General features: G+C 28.7%; 1 long non-coding RNA gene across 2 annotated transcripts in view; it reads left to right on the top strand.

Moving 5' to 3' along the window:
- The first annotated feature begins 1,548 nt into the window (after positions 1-1,548).
- Positions 1,549-18,541, top strand: part of LOC126847319 (uncharacterized) — a 33,138-nt gene continuing 16,145 nt past the window's right edge. For both annotated transcript variants that reach the window (XR_007687059.1, XR_007687052.1), the window contains exon 1: positions 1,549-1,601. This is a non-coding gene — a long non-coding RNA (uncharacterized LOC126847319). The remainder of the gene's footprint in view (positions 1,602-18,541) is intronic.

Genomic DNA, 18,541 nt, shown 5'->3' on the forward strand with positions numbered 1-18,541 from the left:
CAACAACGTCAATTCGAACTACACGAACCTTGTCCTACATGTGTATTTAAAATACACGTGTAGAATCTTCGGTCCTAGTATAGACCGTAGAGTTACCTAGTGTGAACCCTTTTCCTAACACTATAAGTTCAAACCACCAGGAATACATGAGATGTGTTAATATTTATTTACTGGAATAAGTATAGTATCCCTCTTAACAGTTTTAAAATCGTGTAAAAAATGTTATATTTAAAGCTATTAGTTTCTTACATATTCACTATTAAAAATGTTTTATTATTAAAAATTCTCAAATATATAAAAAATGTAATTTTGTTTGTTAGGATGGAGTTTAGTAAGAAATGGTATGTTGTTCGTCACTTATTACTTTGTTTCATTTAATTTTGTTTGCACAAATGAACTATGGTACCAAAAATATTGACGAAGAAAGCTAATTTATCTTGGACATCTTAAATCTGTTGTTCATTTATTTTGAAATGTTCGATTATTAATAGTTCTATAATCGAATATATTTGAAACAAATATATCATGTTGTAAAATATATTGTAATTTATTATATTATAATAATCACATATTTTATGTTCATGTACATTGTGCAATATTTCAAACTTGACAATCAATTAACAGCTTTTAATAAACCCTGTTTCAAAAATGTGACCCACTTTTACTTTAAACTAATTTAGTGTGATATTATTTTCATCAAGTTATATACCTAGGCATAAAGGTTAGCATAGTTGTGCTATTTCGATTAAATTTCATCATTTAAAAATGAGCACTAATTAATTTGGTGTGTAATCTTCGTTATATTTTAAAATACCTAATACTTTATTTGCTTAAAAGCTAGCGGATTGGTCGAAATCTTTGGATGTGGAACGCCTAAGACAACAGAAACAACCGACGTTTCGAGCTCTTCCAAAAGTAATAGTTACATATGTTTTAAAGATAATTATTTTACATAAAAAAGTTAAACGTTTTTATTAGGTGATTCACTTGTATAGTCTTAAAACATAAAATGGCATCGTTTAGCATTCAATATGGTTCACTATATTTTGAACTTGATTGAAATTCGAAAACACAGTTTTCGTTTGCGCTGTATAGGCGATTGCATTAGTCGAATTAGCAAATGTCCCTTTTTCATATAATGGAATTTATTATTTTCTTCCAAGGAAATTCCTTGACCGCGTCTTGATAATGTCGTACCCTTTTTTTATATACTTTAATATAAATTATATTATTATATATTACATATTTTATGTTCATGTATATTGTGCAATATTTCAATCTTGACAATTAATTAGCAGCTTTTAATAAACCCTGTTTCGAAAATGTGACCCACTTTTACTTTTAACTAGATTAGTGTGATGTTATTTTCAACAAGTTATGTACCTAGGCATAAAGGTTAGCATAGTTGTTCGACTTCGATTAGATATCATCATTTTGTGCTCATTTACAAATATGTACTAATTAATTTTAATTTATAATCTTCGTTATATTTTAAAATACCTAATACTTTAATTGCTTAAAAGCTTGCGGATTTCGCGAAACCTTGGGATGTGGAATGCCTAAGACAACAGAAACCACTGACGCTCCGAGCTCTTCCAAAGGTAATAGTTACTTGAAATTCGAAAACACAGTTTTCGTTTGCTCTGTATAGACGATTGCGTTAGTCGAATTAGCAAATGTCCCTTTTTCATATTATGGAATTTATTATTTTCTTCCAAGGAAATTCCTTGACCGCGTCTTGATAATGTCGTACCCTTTTTTTATATACTTTAATATTAATTGTATTATTATATCACATATTTTATGTTCATGTATATTGTGCAAGAAAGGCAATGATCTTGAAAGGTATAGTATAGACAGTAGATTTAGCATAGTTGCCTAATGTGCACTTTCTTTATTATATTTGTAAAATTTAATAATTAATTTTCTGTATACAATTAACTTAGTTCTTTTTTTATTAAAAAGGTTTTAATGTTAAAAGTCCTCAAAAAAATAAATTCGTTTTTTTTGTATTTTAGCGCGTCCTCCGCGCATAAAAGAATCAAACAAAGGACCTTGTACATGTTTTGTAGGTAAGTATACTAAGTTCATTACATATTTTTAAAAATAATTTTTTTAATTAAAATAGTTATCCTTATTAATTTGGTGATTCACTTATACATATAACCTATTTTTTTCTTTGAAGAGAATTCCTTGACAACTGTGGTCCATCGTAATGAAACTTGTCCTCTACTAATACTACTGTTTGAATTTAATTATTATGATTGTCATTATATTTTAAAATATAATATTTTGTTAATCATTTTCATATATAATATCAGTTAATATAATAACGTTTTGTATCGTGTTTAGAACTTCCTGAGAGAGACCAAATTAAGTTGTTAACATTAATTCTGTATACCATTAAGTCAATTATTTTTCTTATCATTGTCTTTTTCCCCATGTGATTTTCAACGAACTCTTTCTCTAACACTATAAGTTGAAACCACCATCATGACATGAGATGTGTTAATAATCTTCTACAGGAATTAGAATAGTATCCCGCTTAACTGTTTTAAAATCGTGTAAAACATGTCACATATAAAGCTATTATTTCCTAACATATTCACTATTAAAAATGTTTTATTGTTGATATTTCTTAAATAAATATGAAATGTTTTTTTTCTTTTTTAGGGAGTGAGGTTTTATCAGAAGATGGTATGTTTTTACAAAAAATATATATATTTGATTCATTGATATTTGTTTGTGCAATTAAACTATGGTACCAAAAATGTTGACGACAAAAGCTTATTTTTCTTGGACGTCTTAAAACTTTTGTTTGTTTGTTTTGAAATGTTCGATTTTTTTTGAAAAAATTTAATGTTGCTGTATTATATTTTTTTAAAACACGACGAACTTGACAAAAATTAACAGCTTTTAACAGACCTTTGTTTCAAAATTATGACAGACCTTTACTTTGAACTGGGTTAGTGTGATGGTATCATCAATAAGTTATGGACCGGGGCATAAAGGTTAACAAAGTTATGCAAATTCTGTTAAATTTACACAATCCATGCGTGTGTGATGATTGAAATTCGAAAATCCAGTTCTGTTAGCCCTATAAATACGTTTGCGTTTCCGAGCATTTCTTATTTGCGTATCAGTTAAGTTAAGGGAATTCCTTGACCACGTTTTGATAACGTCGTTAAAACGTTACCTCGCTGTCTGCTGTAATAAAACTTATTCTCTGATATTACCAATTTAATTATATTACTATTATTGTCATTATATATTAAAATATTATATTTTGTTATTCATTGTCATATGTAATATTAATTATAATAATATTTTTGTATTGTGTTTAGAACATGCTGCGAATGAATGTGTGCTTAGCAATTTCCCATTACATAACTTTCGCCATTGTCGAGATTGTCCTTATCATTAATCATAAGGTAAACTAATCTAATCGTTACATAGATTATTACATACATATATAGTTCTTATACTATAAAATATCATTCCTTAGAGATTTTTTGTAAATACAAAACACAATTAATTTACATTGCTTTTTTGTAACATTATACGAACTTATTCTATTTGAGCTATGAATTAATAAGAATTTTTTTTTTTTTGATAGAAAGAATTTAATGACAACAATCCAATTTCGCAGAAATATACAGTTTAAAATAAATATAAATGTAGAAAATTAAATTGTGTAAACTATTACTAAACAAAAAATATATATTTCAAGGATTCATAATAAACTTCTTCTATCTGGCAAATTTAAAATGTATTGTTTTGCTTTAGTGTAAGTTTGTCTAGATAAATCGATGGATTAAATTAAAAATAATAATTGTGATTGGACAAGGCGCTTTGAATGTGACATATTATTTTTTAACACTCGGTATATCACTCGGTTTTAAGTTTAATTATATGATTTAAGCTCGAAGGTTCGGCGAAAATATAAAAGTTTATGAATCGATACACGCAATTTCAATAACAAAATAGTAAATAACTAATACAGTTTACATAAAGCTTATAAATCTAATATTCCACCCGTTAACAATTTCAAATTTAAATATATATATATTGTGCCATAGTTAACCATAGTTTTAGTTGGCCAAATTTGTTTATTTTGGAGAGTTATATAATCACCTTAAATTATAGGTTTAATAATATATTTAACATTTTGACTTGTTGTGTTCGAAAAATATCAGAAATATTTAAAATATTGGAAAATAATTTTACGCAACGCTAACCAAATTTGATTATTGCTAACGAAAATATTTAATCCGCACACGTGGTTTTTTAGATGTATGAATGTTCTGTTATTTTCCAAATAACATTGCCATTTGCGTCATATATTAATAACACCTTTGCTGTATAGTTTGAAAAACATTTATTATATAATGTATATTATATCTATTTAAATGTTTATCGATACAAACGTTTCCATATTATATAATTGTAAATGTTTATAAAAAGAAAAACTAAATTAGAATCATTTTAATAAAAGAGAGTCCCTCCCGTCTCTACTATGTCCGGACCCCACTGTACGGACTTTTTACCTTTTATTCGACTATTTTGTATACATTTTGTACACACAATTGTTTTATTAGCAAGTCTACCAATCAGTAATCATTTTGTTTTGTATGTGCTTTGGGGGAGGGGGGGGGGTTGTTAAATTGGAAAAAGTTTTTGATAAATGTTAAATGTAATACATAAAATTGCTGTTCGTGATTTGGTGTTAAATACCACATGAGTTTTGCGTATATTTGAATAATCCAAGGGGAAACGACGAAAAGGTGTTAACACCAACAGCGGGACCGGTACCAATACATAATTTGTTTTTGTATTTGGTCGTATGTTGTGGAAAAAAATTTGTAAATATTTAAATTCTGTACGTGAAATTTCGATGAATTTTATTTTTTACACCACAATTGTAACATATGCGTTAAAACATGTTGATTTTGGTATTACGTACATTGTTTGTCATTTATATATGACCAACAAGTAACTGTGTGAATAATTCAGTACCTAACTGTTTTTCCCTTATTTCGATAAATAATTTGTATAACACATTCACACTGTGATTTTAGTACGATCCGGTGTAATAAAATAATATTAAATTCTTTTAAAAGTCAAATAATTTAGTAGATCAAAACTGTAAAGCTAAAAAAGTTATAAAAAAAAAATTAAATCATTTAAGATAGTTTTAAAGTTGTTAAGTACCCTTTGAAAACATTTCAAATATAAAGCCAAAATCAGATAATTCACACTACGATACCATCAATCATTTAAATCAATTGTTGTTGTAGATGTTAAATTGTTAAAACAAGTAGTTTTTATACAACTATAAATAAACCCTAACCACAATAAAAATTTACTTATTTCACTCATAAGTATATTTTTGTTGTGTGAATTGAACCGCAATAAAAAAAACTGTTTAATTAAACCATTATTATTCATATGTATTGAAAAAGCGCAGTAGAGGTCTGGTCAACGGTTTTATATAATGCGGTGATGTTTTTGTTTTGTTTTATTATTACATTTTAGTTATATATATACATACGTTTAACGTGTCAAACTTAATAAATGTGTAACTCTAATTGTGAAATCACTCTACTAATTGTAAGTATAATGTAATGTCATACGAAAAACCAGTAAACCAGTAAATATATAATGTATATACTAGCTGCGTTAGGAGGCGTAACTCTGGTATAAATATATAATAATTAATTAATAGTAATTGGAAGTGAGTAGAATTTTTAAAAAAATAATTTTTTATATTTTGTTAATAATATTACAACAATTTGTTTGTGATCTGAGATGGAATATTATATTTCTAGAATTACACGAATACTGTACATCCCAATCATGTGTTAGGCGTAAAAACTACTTTAGGAACGTTCCATAACTTTCTGGATTTTCCTTGACAAAAACTGTATCATTCTCGAAGAGTAAGCGTAATTCTATTAAAGAGTTAAGGGTAAAAATTACTTTAAGAACGTTCTAGGACGTTCCGTAACTTTTTCGAAAATGTCTGAACTCTGTAGAAATATTTGGAACATTCTCGATGAGTAAATATAGATTGCGTAGTGAATTGTACGTAAGTAGAATAGGAAAGTGATTTGTAGCTTGCTCAGTAAATATGCTTTTAGTTTTATTTAACAAAAATGTGAAGTTGAGCAAAATATTTTTTATAAAAAAAAAAAAATGTGATGTTACAATAGTATGTATCATTATAATGTATTATTCTATGCATTCAGTTAAATAAAATAATTATGATAAATGCATTTGATATCTATATATTACAAATTGCTACGCAAATTTTTTTTTCTACGTCTATGCGGCTCAACATAAAATACTGATGATTTTTTTAATTTTCTAAAATTAAAATGTTTCAGCATATTACATGCTATTACAAGTTTTCTTACGCTCTAATTACATATTACAAATTAAGTTACTAATTACAATTAGTTTATGTTATTGTGATAATGATGTTTTCATGTTGATATTAGTTAATAGGTTATTTTAGTAGTAGTTTAAAGTTGATCTTCATCTTCACTTGAACCTGATAGAAGAAGATCTTGCGGTAGACGTGGTTTTAAACGCCGATTTTTCGTTTTGTTTCCCAGGTTGTAGAAACGTGCGCCACCGGATGTATTTGTGGCGGACTTATTGTATAATATCATCAGCTACCACGCCACCTGTATGAAGTTGACAACAAAACCACATTTCGTCGCTATATTCATGACGTACCGCGATCAACGATAATATACACATGACCGGTATTTCTTTGTAATATTTTCCGCAATAGGCGCGGTTTTACAGATACGTTCCAACGAGGGATGGCGACCGTTAGCTTTTTTTTCCAAAAAACTAAGTCCCACACAACAACGATATAGCACTTATGATCGTGAACTACTCGGCGCGTATTTGGCGGTAAAACATTTCCGTCATATGCTCGAAGCACGACAATTTACGCTATTCACCGATCATAAGCCGCTGATATATGCGTTTCGACAAAAATCTGATAGATTTTCTTCCAGACAGACTAGGCAATTGGATTTTATGAGTCAATTTTCCACCAATATCCAACACATATCGGGAGAGAAAAATGTAGTGGCCGACGCGTTGTCACGCGTAGAAACAATTTTTTTCTAACGCCTTTAAATTATAATCATTTAGCAACGTCTCAGAATTCCGACAATGAACTTGCTACATTATTAAAAATGGAAAATACATCGTTAAAACTCGCACATATTATTGTACCAACTACGAACATAAAAATATTGTGTGATACATCCACGACAAATTATAGGCCCTATTTAACAAAGCCATTTAGAAAACAAGCATTCGATAATTTACACGGTCTATCTCATCCAGGAGTTCGAGCCACAGTTGATTTAGTACGTCAACGTTTCGTTTGACCTTCGTTAAAAAAAGACTGTACTGAATGGACAAGAACTTGTATGGCATGCCAAAAATCGAAAGTACATCGCCATACAATGAGCCCGGTAGGCACCTTTCCTTTGCCAAGTACACGTTTTTCTCATTTGAATATTGACTTGGTCGGACCACTCGTTATGTCAAAGGGCAATACGTACTGCTTAACAGTAGTAGACCGTTTTTCCCGGTGGCCGGGTGCCTTTCCAATACCCGACATTAAAACGGAAACTGTTATTCAAGCGCTCTTCGCTGGATGGATTGCACGTCACGGCGCCCCAGACTACGTTACCACCGATCAAGGCGGACAATTTGAGTCTACAGCATTCAACAAATTTGCTGCAGCTTTAGGCGCCAAACGGATTCGTACGACGGCGTACCATCCGGCCGCAAATGGATTAGTTGAACGCCTACACCGGCCCTTAAAAGCTGCAATTAGGGCACACGAAATGGAACGTTGGGTAAAAGTCCTTCCTTTAATTCTGTTAGGTTTTCGAGCGAGCATTAAAGAAGACTTGGGCGTAACACCAGCAGAGATGGTCTATGGAGCCACTCTACGACTCCCAGGTGATTTCCTGCACACTAACAGAAAATATGTCGATCCAGTTACGTTCGTTGGAAAGCTGAAGGACGATATGCGGGAGTTACGACCCGTTCCCACGTCAAATCATTCGAAGAGAAAAGTATTCATCCATCCAGAACTCAAGGAGTGTACGCACGTCTTCCTCCAAAAAGACAATCTTATTAAATCGCTAGAGCCACCATACGACGGACCTTTTAAGGTCATGGAAAGGGATAATAAAGTTTTTAAAATTCAAGCTGGCAAGAATTTAGTAAACGTTACTATTGATCGGATTAAGCCATGCTTCCTGGTTAATCCGACCGTAGAAGAGGAGTACCAAGCCAACAACATCGTCCAGTCAGACCAAGCTCTAGTGGTGCAACAACCAGAGTCGGATGCAGCATCAGTTAGGCTTTAGAAGACATCCCGGTCAGGACGAGTCATTCGCTTTCCTAGGAGGTTCCTGTCGTGAAGTCCACTAGGAGGGGAGTACTGTGGCGGACTTATTGTATAATATCATCAGCTACCGCGCTACCTGTATGAAGTTGATAACAAAACCACATTTCGTCGCTATATTCATGACGTACCGCGATCAATGATAATATACACATGACCGGTATTTCTTTGTAATATTTTCTTTACTCTTACTTGTATTTTTATTCTGTACCATTGCGTACCTTTTTTTCATGTAAAACTTTATTATTATTTGTTGGTTAACCGTGTGCAATTATTTTAATATACTATTATTCTTTGTATTATTATAATCAACCTCTTTTTATATTTAATAGTTTAACTAACACGGGTTAAAAACCACAGTATTGAGATTTGCGTGAAAGTTTTTCAATTTGATTTTTTTCCAGTCTTGTATAGGAAGGATTACTGTATCATTGTGTATTTGTCTATTTCTCATAAACCATGGGGCTTTTAGACATATTCTCAAAAATTTATTTTGAAGGATTTGAATTTTGATGTGTACAGTAAGATGGACGATTTCATTTGGAGGGTTGATATAAAGTTAACTAAGGGGTAAAGTGTGTTCATTCTTGCATAGCCTTAGGTAAGTTTTTTCTTTATATGAATTTTCCATGTCAGTTTTTGGTCTAAAAACACTCAAGGTTCTTGACAGAGTCTTCTTTATTGTTCCATTGTATTGGTTGATTATCAATGTGAATGGGTTGGGGATCTTTGTATCGTTTAAGGGAAAATATTTTTGCTGGATTAAGGTTTAGTTTCCACGTTTTGAACAAGTTGGTCACTGTGTTTAGAGCTGTTTGAAGATTTCGGATTGAAGATTCTATGGAGTTGCTTTGGGTTATTACTGTTGCGTCATCCGCAAACATTGCCAGCTGGGAGTTTGGAGGGATTGGTATGTCGTAGCAGTGAATGTTAACAAGGTAGGACCAGAACCGAGCCTTGGGGGACTCCAGATTGTATATTATGAGGTTGAAAGAAGTTGGCTCCAATTCTTACTTGGTCCAATATGAAAGAGATTAGGGTTTTGCGGCTTGACATAAAATACTGATGATTTATAGTAATACACAGGAAATAATACTGCAATTATGTACAAAGGCTAATTTGTAAATATTATGGTTTAAGCTGTAATATATGTTATATAAATGTGTCTGATATATATTATGTCTAATATGAGTTGAAAAGTTTTGATAAATATTAAGAAGTTTTTATAATAAAAATAAATCTCTCTTGTTGTATACTATTATTAAAATAAAAATATGTGTGAAAAATAATTGTTAAATTGTTTTATTGCATAATATTAATTAATAATTATTTTGTTTATGTAATATAAAATTGGATAAATGTTAGGTTAATATTTTTGTTGCTGATTTTGTCGAGATTAATGTGAATGATTTTAGTATCCTTGTATCACGATTTCTTCTCAGTTTTATTCTACCTACAGTGCTTAGTTACTTTTAAATGACAGTTTGACATAGATGCAAGCAATTTTATAAAACAATTATGATAAATACTTGCGATATTTGTATATTTCATTGGAATATTTTAAATATTAGGCATTTTATTATTTACCGAAATTGTTTATTTCTAACGTAATGTTTACTCCTTCTTACAGGTTTTTTGGAAACATGTATCGTTATGTTTTTTTACAAATAACATTGCCTTTTGCGTCAAACTTTAATATAACTGTTCCTATTATATTGTATGAATAAACTAGCTAAATAATATATATTATGTTCATTTATATTTTTTTCTGTACATTTTTATATTGTGTATTGTAGTTTTCATCGTCAATCGTAGAAGTGTGTTTAAGAATAACAAAAGCTAATTAAAATATTATGCAGAAATCTACTATTTTTATAATAGCTTTCATTATAATGGGTAATTCTTATTTGTATTTTTTGTTTACAATACATTCTTAGGTTCAATACTATAATTACTATAATTTTATGGCTTCTAAATTCTAATTAAATGACAAATTATGTTGAAAGGAGTTAACGCCATAGACAAATTATTTTTATTTCAAAATTATGTAAACGAGTATGAGTTTATATGGAAACCTTATTTTATTATTTTTATTTAGTCACACAGGGTCGACCATATCCAAGTATGTTTATAAATGATATAATACTATACATTTTACATTCAATTGTATACAAGTTTTCTATTTAACTTGTAAATCCATTGTATAATATGACCGTGTAGTAATAATTAATATACACCTAAAAGTAGATAACAGTACCATTACAGATTACATTTATTGGTTGGTTTTTGAAGTATTTACACGGTACCAAAAGTAAACAAAATATTTGATTAAAAAAATGATTTATTTATTTTATAATGAAAAGCTACAGCCAGCAAAATATTAATACGTGTAAAAAAGGACATCTAATCAACTATTATACTGCTATAAAAAATAATGTCATTTCTTTGCTGTTAAACTATAATTTTTTTTTTGTTGGTTAGGTGAAAACAATTCGATGGAGTCACAAAAGAAGCCGGGTAATTTCACGTGGTATTAAACTATTACAAGGGCCAAAATGCCAAATACGAATTAACTTATGGAGCACACCTCCCCGAAATTTTTTGATACTCACTTTATGTGTCTGTTCCGACGAAAGGAATCAGTAAATCAATTTTTGTTCGTTTATTTTGAACCTTTTTATACATTTAAATGATCATATTTTTAGTTTTTTCCTTTAATCTTTTTTTTAATCATTTTTTATAGTATTTTGAACAAAAAGAAAAATGTTAAAAATTAGTTTCTTTTGTAAAATAATTGATTTTTATCCGAGTTAAGTCAGCAAATTGAGTTTATAATTTTATACTTTTAGTAGGACCAAATTTTTAATAACACAGTCAAACTAGAAATAATAATAATATATTAAATATATTCTACCTATTGTTTTCGAAAAATATCAGGAATATTTGAAGTATTGGAAAATGGTTTCATGCAACGCTAACCAAAATTGTTTATTGCTATTCAAATGCTTTATCCGCTCACGTGTTTTTTTAGAGGTATAACCGTTCTATTATTTCCCAAATAACATTGCCATTTGCGTCATACTTTAATAATACTGTTGCTATATAGTTTGATAAACATTTGTTAAATAATGTATGTTATATATTTCTTTATTTTTTTGACACATTTGCTTCTAATTTTAGTAATTATACAAGTTTTTAAAATGACAAACTAAAAATTAGAATTATTTTAGAAAAAAGGGTCTTATCCATAATGAATTATCTGTATAATTTTCATATGTTTGCAAAATATTTGATAAAAATAATGATATATTTATAATGAAAAGGTGATCTCCCAAAAATACTAACACTAAAAGAAATGGCGGAGTTACAAAGGAAACATGGTAATTATACGTTTTTTTATACAATGTAGAATAATATGTGTATATCTAAAGAATTAAACTTAATTTCAAATATATCTTTATGTGTGGTTCGAATTGACGTGTAGAAGTTCGTGTAATTATAAGTACACGTCTACTTGCAACTACAAGTATTCATAAAACTGTAAGTTTTAATAAGACCTCTTATTTACGTAATACTACTCTTTAATTAATGGTGGTCACTTAGATATAGTATTATAGCCATTGGGTCAAGTTAGTGGAATCTAGGGTCCTACAAGTGTATTAATTACACGAACTTCTAAACGTCTGTTTGCGCATAGGATCTTACGGGAAGTTGAACTAAAAGTAAGTTAATTTTGCACTAACAACGACTAGTGGACTGTATCATTTTACTATATAAAATTTATTATTTTTCTTACACAACGGAGCGGCATAGTCAAGCTTGCCCGAGTTCGCGTGGCTAAGCTTATACATTAAATAAACGGTCCTAACAATAACGCGTACAAACGGTCTAGCCGATTACGATAAAAGGTAGAAGGGAGCAAACTCAACAACGTCAATTCGAACTACACGAACCTTGTCCTACATGTGTTTTTAAAATACACGTGTAGAATCTTCGGTCCTAGTATAGACTGTAGAGTTACCTAGTGTGAACCCTTTTCCTAACACTATAAGTTCAAACCACCAGGAATACATGAGATGTGTTAATATTTATTTACTGGAATAAGTATAGTATCCATCTTAACAGTTTTAAAATCGTGTAAAAAATGTTATATTTAAAGCTATTAGTTTCTTACATATTCACTATTAAAAATGTTTTATTATTAAAAATTCTCAACTATATAAAAAATGTAATTTTGTTTGTTAGGATGGAGTTTAGTAAGAAATGGTATGTTGTTCGTCACCTATTACTTTGTTTCATTTAATTTTGTTTGCACAATTGAACTATGGTACCAAAAATATTGACGAAGAAAGCTAATTTATCTTGGACATCTTAAATCTATTGTTCATTTATTTTGAAATGTTCGATTATTAATAGTTCTATAATCGAATATCTTTGAAACAAATTAATCATGTTGTAAAATATATTGTAATTTATTATATTATAATAAACACATATTTTATGTTCATGTATATTGTGCAATATTTCAAACTTGACAATCAATTAACAGCTTTTAATAAACCCTGTTTCAAAAATGTGACCCACTTTTACTTTAAACTAATTTAGTGTGATATTATTTTCATCAAGTTTTATACCTAGGCATAAAGGTTAGCATAGTTGTGCTATTTCGATTAGATTTCATCATTTAAAAATGAGCACTAATTAATTTGGTTTATAATCTTCGTTATATTTTAAAATACCTAATACTTTATTTGCTTAAAAGCTAGTGGATTGGTCGAAATCTTTGGATGTGGAACGCCTAAGACAACAGAAACAACCGACGATTCGAGCTCTTCCAAAAGTAATAGTTACATATGTTTTAAAGATAACTATTTTACATAAAAAAGTTAAACGTTATTAATTTGGTGATTCACTTGTATAGTCTTAAAACATAAAATTGCATCGTTTAGCATTCAATTTGGTTCACTGTATTTTGAACTTGATTGAAATTTAAAAACACAGTTTCCGTTTGCGCTGTATAGACGATTGCGTTAGTCGAATTAGCAAATGTCCCTTTTTTATATAATGGAATTTATAATTTTTTTCCAAGGAAATTCCTTGACCGCGTCTTGATAATGTCGTACCCTTTTTTTATATACTTTAATATAAATTATATTATTAAATATCACATATTTTTTGTTCATGTACATTGTGCAATATTTCGATCTTGACAACTAATTAGCTGCTTTTAATAAACCTTGTATCGAAAATGTGACCCACTTTTACTTTTAACTAGATTAGTGTGATGTTATTTTCAACAGGTTATGTACCTAGGCATAAAGGTTAGCATAGTTGTGCGACTTCGATTAGATATCATCATTTTGTTGTGTAGAGTAGAATGTGTATATCTAAATAAATAACTTATTTTCAAATATATCTTAAAATATATGCATATTATAGTGTGAAAATGTTTATACTTCTAAACAATCATCCAGTATTAGCCCTGACTACAATTATTGTCGCAATAAAGAACAAATCGTTTACCTAAAGTTTAGACGAGAAATATTAATAATTATCAAATTACTTGTCACATATATTTCAAGATGTATTTGAAAATAAATTTAATTCATTAAAAGAATGTATATTATTCTACATTGTGAAAACAGTATCATACAACAGATAATTAAAGGTTTTTTACAATCACTTAAAGTTAGCAAAACATTAATTTAATTTGCATTACATGTTGGTTTAGATATGGTGGTCCAAATAGGTACACCCTGGATAGCGTAATAGAATAGAAATCATTCTTTATCTGTCTTCGAGTGCTATAATGTGAAGCAATCCATAAAAAAAAAAAATCTTTCTCAGAGACAGTCGAACGAAAAATAGTTTGTCATACATATCTTATAAACTATTTCATAATAGTATTAGTTAATTGGAATTCCACATATTTCTCTATATATATATATATATATATACAGATATATATATACATAGAGAAATAATAATATATTTTTAACAATATATTGTTAAAAATATATTTTTTTGCTAGTAAACAGTACATTTTTTTTGTTGGTTAGGTGAAAACAATTCGATGGAGTCACAAAAGAAGCCGGGTAATTTTAAGTGGTATTATACTATTACAATGGCCAAAATGCCAAATACGAATTAACTTATGGAACACACCTCCTCGGAATTTTTTGATACTCACTTTGTGTGTCTGTTCCGACAAAAGCAATATTTTTCTTCAGTAAATTAATTTTTATTCGTTTATTTTGAACCTTTTTATATAATTTAATTATCATATTTTTAATAACACAGTCAAACTAGAAATTAATGTGCCCTTATATTAACCATAGTTTCAGTTGGAAAACTTTGTAGGTTTTGGACAGTAACTTAATTACATTTAATTTAAAGATTAAATATAATATTTAATACTTCAACCCATTTTTTTCGAAAAATATCAGGAATATTTGAAAACGCTAATCAAAATTGTTTATTGCTAACAAAACGTTTTATCAGCTCACGTGTTTTTTAGATGCATAACCGTTCTATTATTTCCCAAATAACATTGTCACTTGCGTCATACTTTAATAGCACTGTTGCTATACAGTTTGAAAAACATTTGTTAAAAAATCTATGTTATACACAATTGAATATTTTTTTGACACATTGCTTCTAGTTTTAGTAATTGTACAAGTTTTTAAATGGCAAACTAAAAATTAGAATTATTTTAGAAAAAAAGGGTCTAATCCATAATGAATTATCTGTATAATTTTCATATGTATGCAAAATATTTGATAAAAATAATGATATTATTTTATAATGAAAAGGTGATCTCCCAAAAATACTCACACTAAAAGAAATGGCGGAGTTACAAAGGAAACATGGTAATTATACGTTTTTTTATACAATGTAGAATAAAATGTGTATATCTAAAGAATTAAACTTAATTTCAAATATATCTTTAAATATATGCATATTATAGTTTGAAAATGTTTATACTTCTAAACAATCATCCAGTATTAGCCCTGACTACAATTATTGTCGCAATAAAGAACAAATCGTTTACCTAAAGTTTAGACGAGAAATATAAATAATTATCAAATTGCTTGTCACATATATTTCAAGATGTATTTGAAAATAAATTTAATTCATTAGAAGAACATATATGATTCTACATTGTGAAAACAGTATCATACAACAGATAATTAAAGGTTTTTTACAATCACTTAAAGTTAGCAAAACATTAATTTAATTTGCATTACATGTTGGTTTAGATAATAGACTGGTATATGTCCAAATAGGTACACCCTGTATAGTGTAATAGAATAGAAATCATTCTTTATCTTTCTTCGAGTGCTATAATGTGTAAATACAAAAGCAATCCATAAAAATAAAAAATCTTTCTCAGAGAAAGTCGAACGAAAAATGGTTTGTCATACATATCTTATAAACTATTTCATAATAATATTAGTTAATTGGAATTCCACATATTTTTCTATACCTATTGTTAAAACTATATTTTCTAAAAAAAAATTGAAATATGGAAATTTTAAAAAGCATATAGTATACTTTTAGATATTTAAAAAGTAACATTTAAAAATGTTTTGAAACATTATAGAGATAAAAGTTCTACTAGACCAGATAAGTCTATAAAATTCAATAGGGGTTTAATTTTTTTATGTAAAAGCTGCACTAAAGTACTAAAAAATCGTATAAAACATTCATATTTAAGCTCGTTTAATTTTTACTGTTTTTAAATACTATTATGTCATTTTAAAGTTAGCAAACATTAACTTATATGTATAATTTGTTGTAGCTGGCGATAAAAAGCATTCAGGTATAGTATAGACTAGAGCTACCGATTACACATGTAACACGTGTGGTTCGAATTGACGTGTAGAAGTTCGTGTAATTATAAGTACACGTCTACTTGCAACTACAAGTATTCATAAAACTGTAAGTTTTAATAAGACCTCTTATTTACGTAATACTACTCTTTAATTAATGGTGGTCACTTAGATATAGTATTATAGCCATTGGGTCAAGTTAGTGGAATCTAGGGTCCTACAAGTGTATTAATTACACGAACTTCTAAACGTCTGTTTGCGCATAGGATCTTACGGGAAGTTGAACTAAAAGTAAGTTAATTTTGCACTAACAACGACTAGTGGACTGTATCATTTTACTATATAAAATTTATTATTTTTCTTACACAACGGAGCGGCATAGTCAAGCTTGCCCGAGTTCGCGTGGCTAAGCTTATACATTAAATAAACCGGTCCTAACAATAACGCGTACAAACGGTCTAGCCGATTACGATAAAAGGTAGAAGGGAGCAAACTCAACAACGTCAATTCGAACTACACGAACCTTGTCCTACATGTGTTTTTAAAATACACGTGTAGAATCTTCGGTCCTAGTATAGACTGTAGAGTTACCTAGTGTGAACCCTTTTCCTAACACTATAAGTTCAAACCACCAGGAATACATGAGATGTGTTAATATTTATTTACTGGAATAAGTATAGTATCCATCTTAACAGTTTTAAAATCGTGTAAAAAATGTTATATTTAAAGCTATTAGTTTCTTACATATTCACTATTAAAAATGTATTATTATTAAAAATTCTCAAATATATAAAAAATGTAATTTTGTTTGTTAGGATGGAGTTTAGTAAGAAATGGTATGTTGTTCGTCACTTATTACTTTGTTTCATTTAATTTTGTTTGCACAATTGAACTATGGTACCAACAATAATGACGAAGAAAGCTAATTTATCTTGGACATCTTAAATCTGTTGTTCATTTATTTTGAAATGTTCGATTATTAATAGTTCTATAATCGAATATCTTTGAAACAAATTAATCATGTTGTAAAATTTATTGTAATTTATTATATTATAATAAAACACATATTTTATGTTCATGTATATTGTGCAATATTTCAAACTTGACAATCAATTAACAGCTTTTAATAAACCCTGTTTCGAAAATGTGACCCACTTTTACTTTAAACTAATTTAGTGTGATATTATTTTCATCAAGTTATATACCTAGGCATAAAGGTTAGCATAGTTGTGCTATTTCTATTAGATTTCATCATTTAAAAATGAGCACTAATTAATTTTAATTTATAATCTTTTAGCATTCAATTTGGTTCACTATATTTTGAACTTGATTGAAATCCAAAAACACAGTTTCCGTTTGCGCTGAATAGACGATTGCGTTAGTCGAATTAGCAAATGTCCCTTTTTTATATAATGGAATTTATAATTTTCTTCCAAGGAAATTCCTTGACCGCGTCTTGATAATGTCGTACCCTTTTTTATATACTTTAATATAAATTATATTATTAAATATCACATATTTTTTGTTCATGTACATTGTGCAATATTTCGATCTTGACAACTAATTAGCTGCTTTTAATAAACCCTGTTTCAAAAATGTGACCCACTTTTACTTTAAACTAGATTAGTGTGATGTTATTTTTAACAAGTTTTGTACCTTGGCATAAAGGTTAGCATAGTTGTGCGACTTCGATTAAATATCATCATTTCGTGCTCATTTAAAAATATGCACTAATTAATTTTGATTTATAATATTCGTTATATTTTAAAATACCTAATATTCTTTATTTGCTTAAAAGTTAGCGGATTGGTCGAAATCTTTAGATGTGGAACGCCTAAGACAACAGAAACAACCAACGTTTTGAGCTCTTCCAAAAGTAATAGTTACTTATGTTTTAAAGATAATTATTTTACATAAAAAAGTTAAACGTTATTTATTTGGTGATTCACTTGTATAGTCTTAAAACATAAAATTGCATCGTTTAGCATTCAATTTGGTTCACTATATTTTGAACTTGATTTAAATTCGAAAACACAGTTTCCTATTGCTTTGTATAGAAGATTGCGTTAGTCGAATTAGCAAATGTCCCTTTTTCATACAATGGAATTTATTATTTTCTTCCAAGGAAATTCCTCGACCGCGTCTTGATAATGTCGTACCCTTTTTTATATACTTTAATATAAATTATATTATTATATATCACATATTTTATGTTCATGTATATTGTGCAATATTTCAATCTTGACAATTAATTAGCAGCTTT

This window comes from Adelges cooleyi, unplaced genomic scaffold (assembly GCF_023614345.1).
Source record: "Adelges cooleyi isolate 19-005CV unplaced genomic scaffold, UGA_ACOO_1.1 ACOO_flye_CR_arks_rails_tigmint_CR_PRNA_0, whole genome shotgun sequence".
Classification (NCBI taxonomy): Eukaryota; Metazoa; Arthropoda; class Insecta; order Hemiptera; family Adelgidae; genus Adelges; species Adelges cooleyi.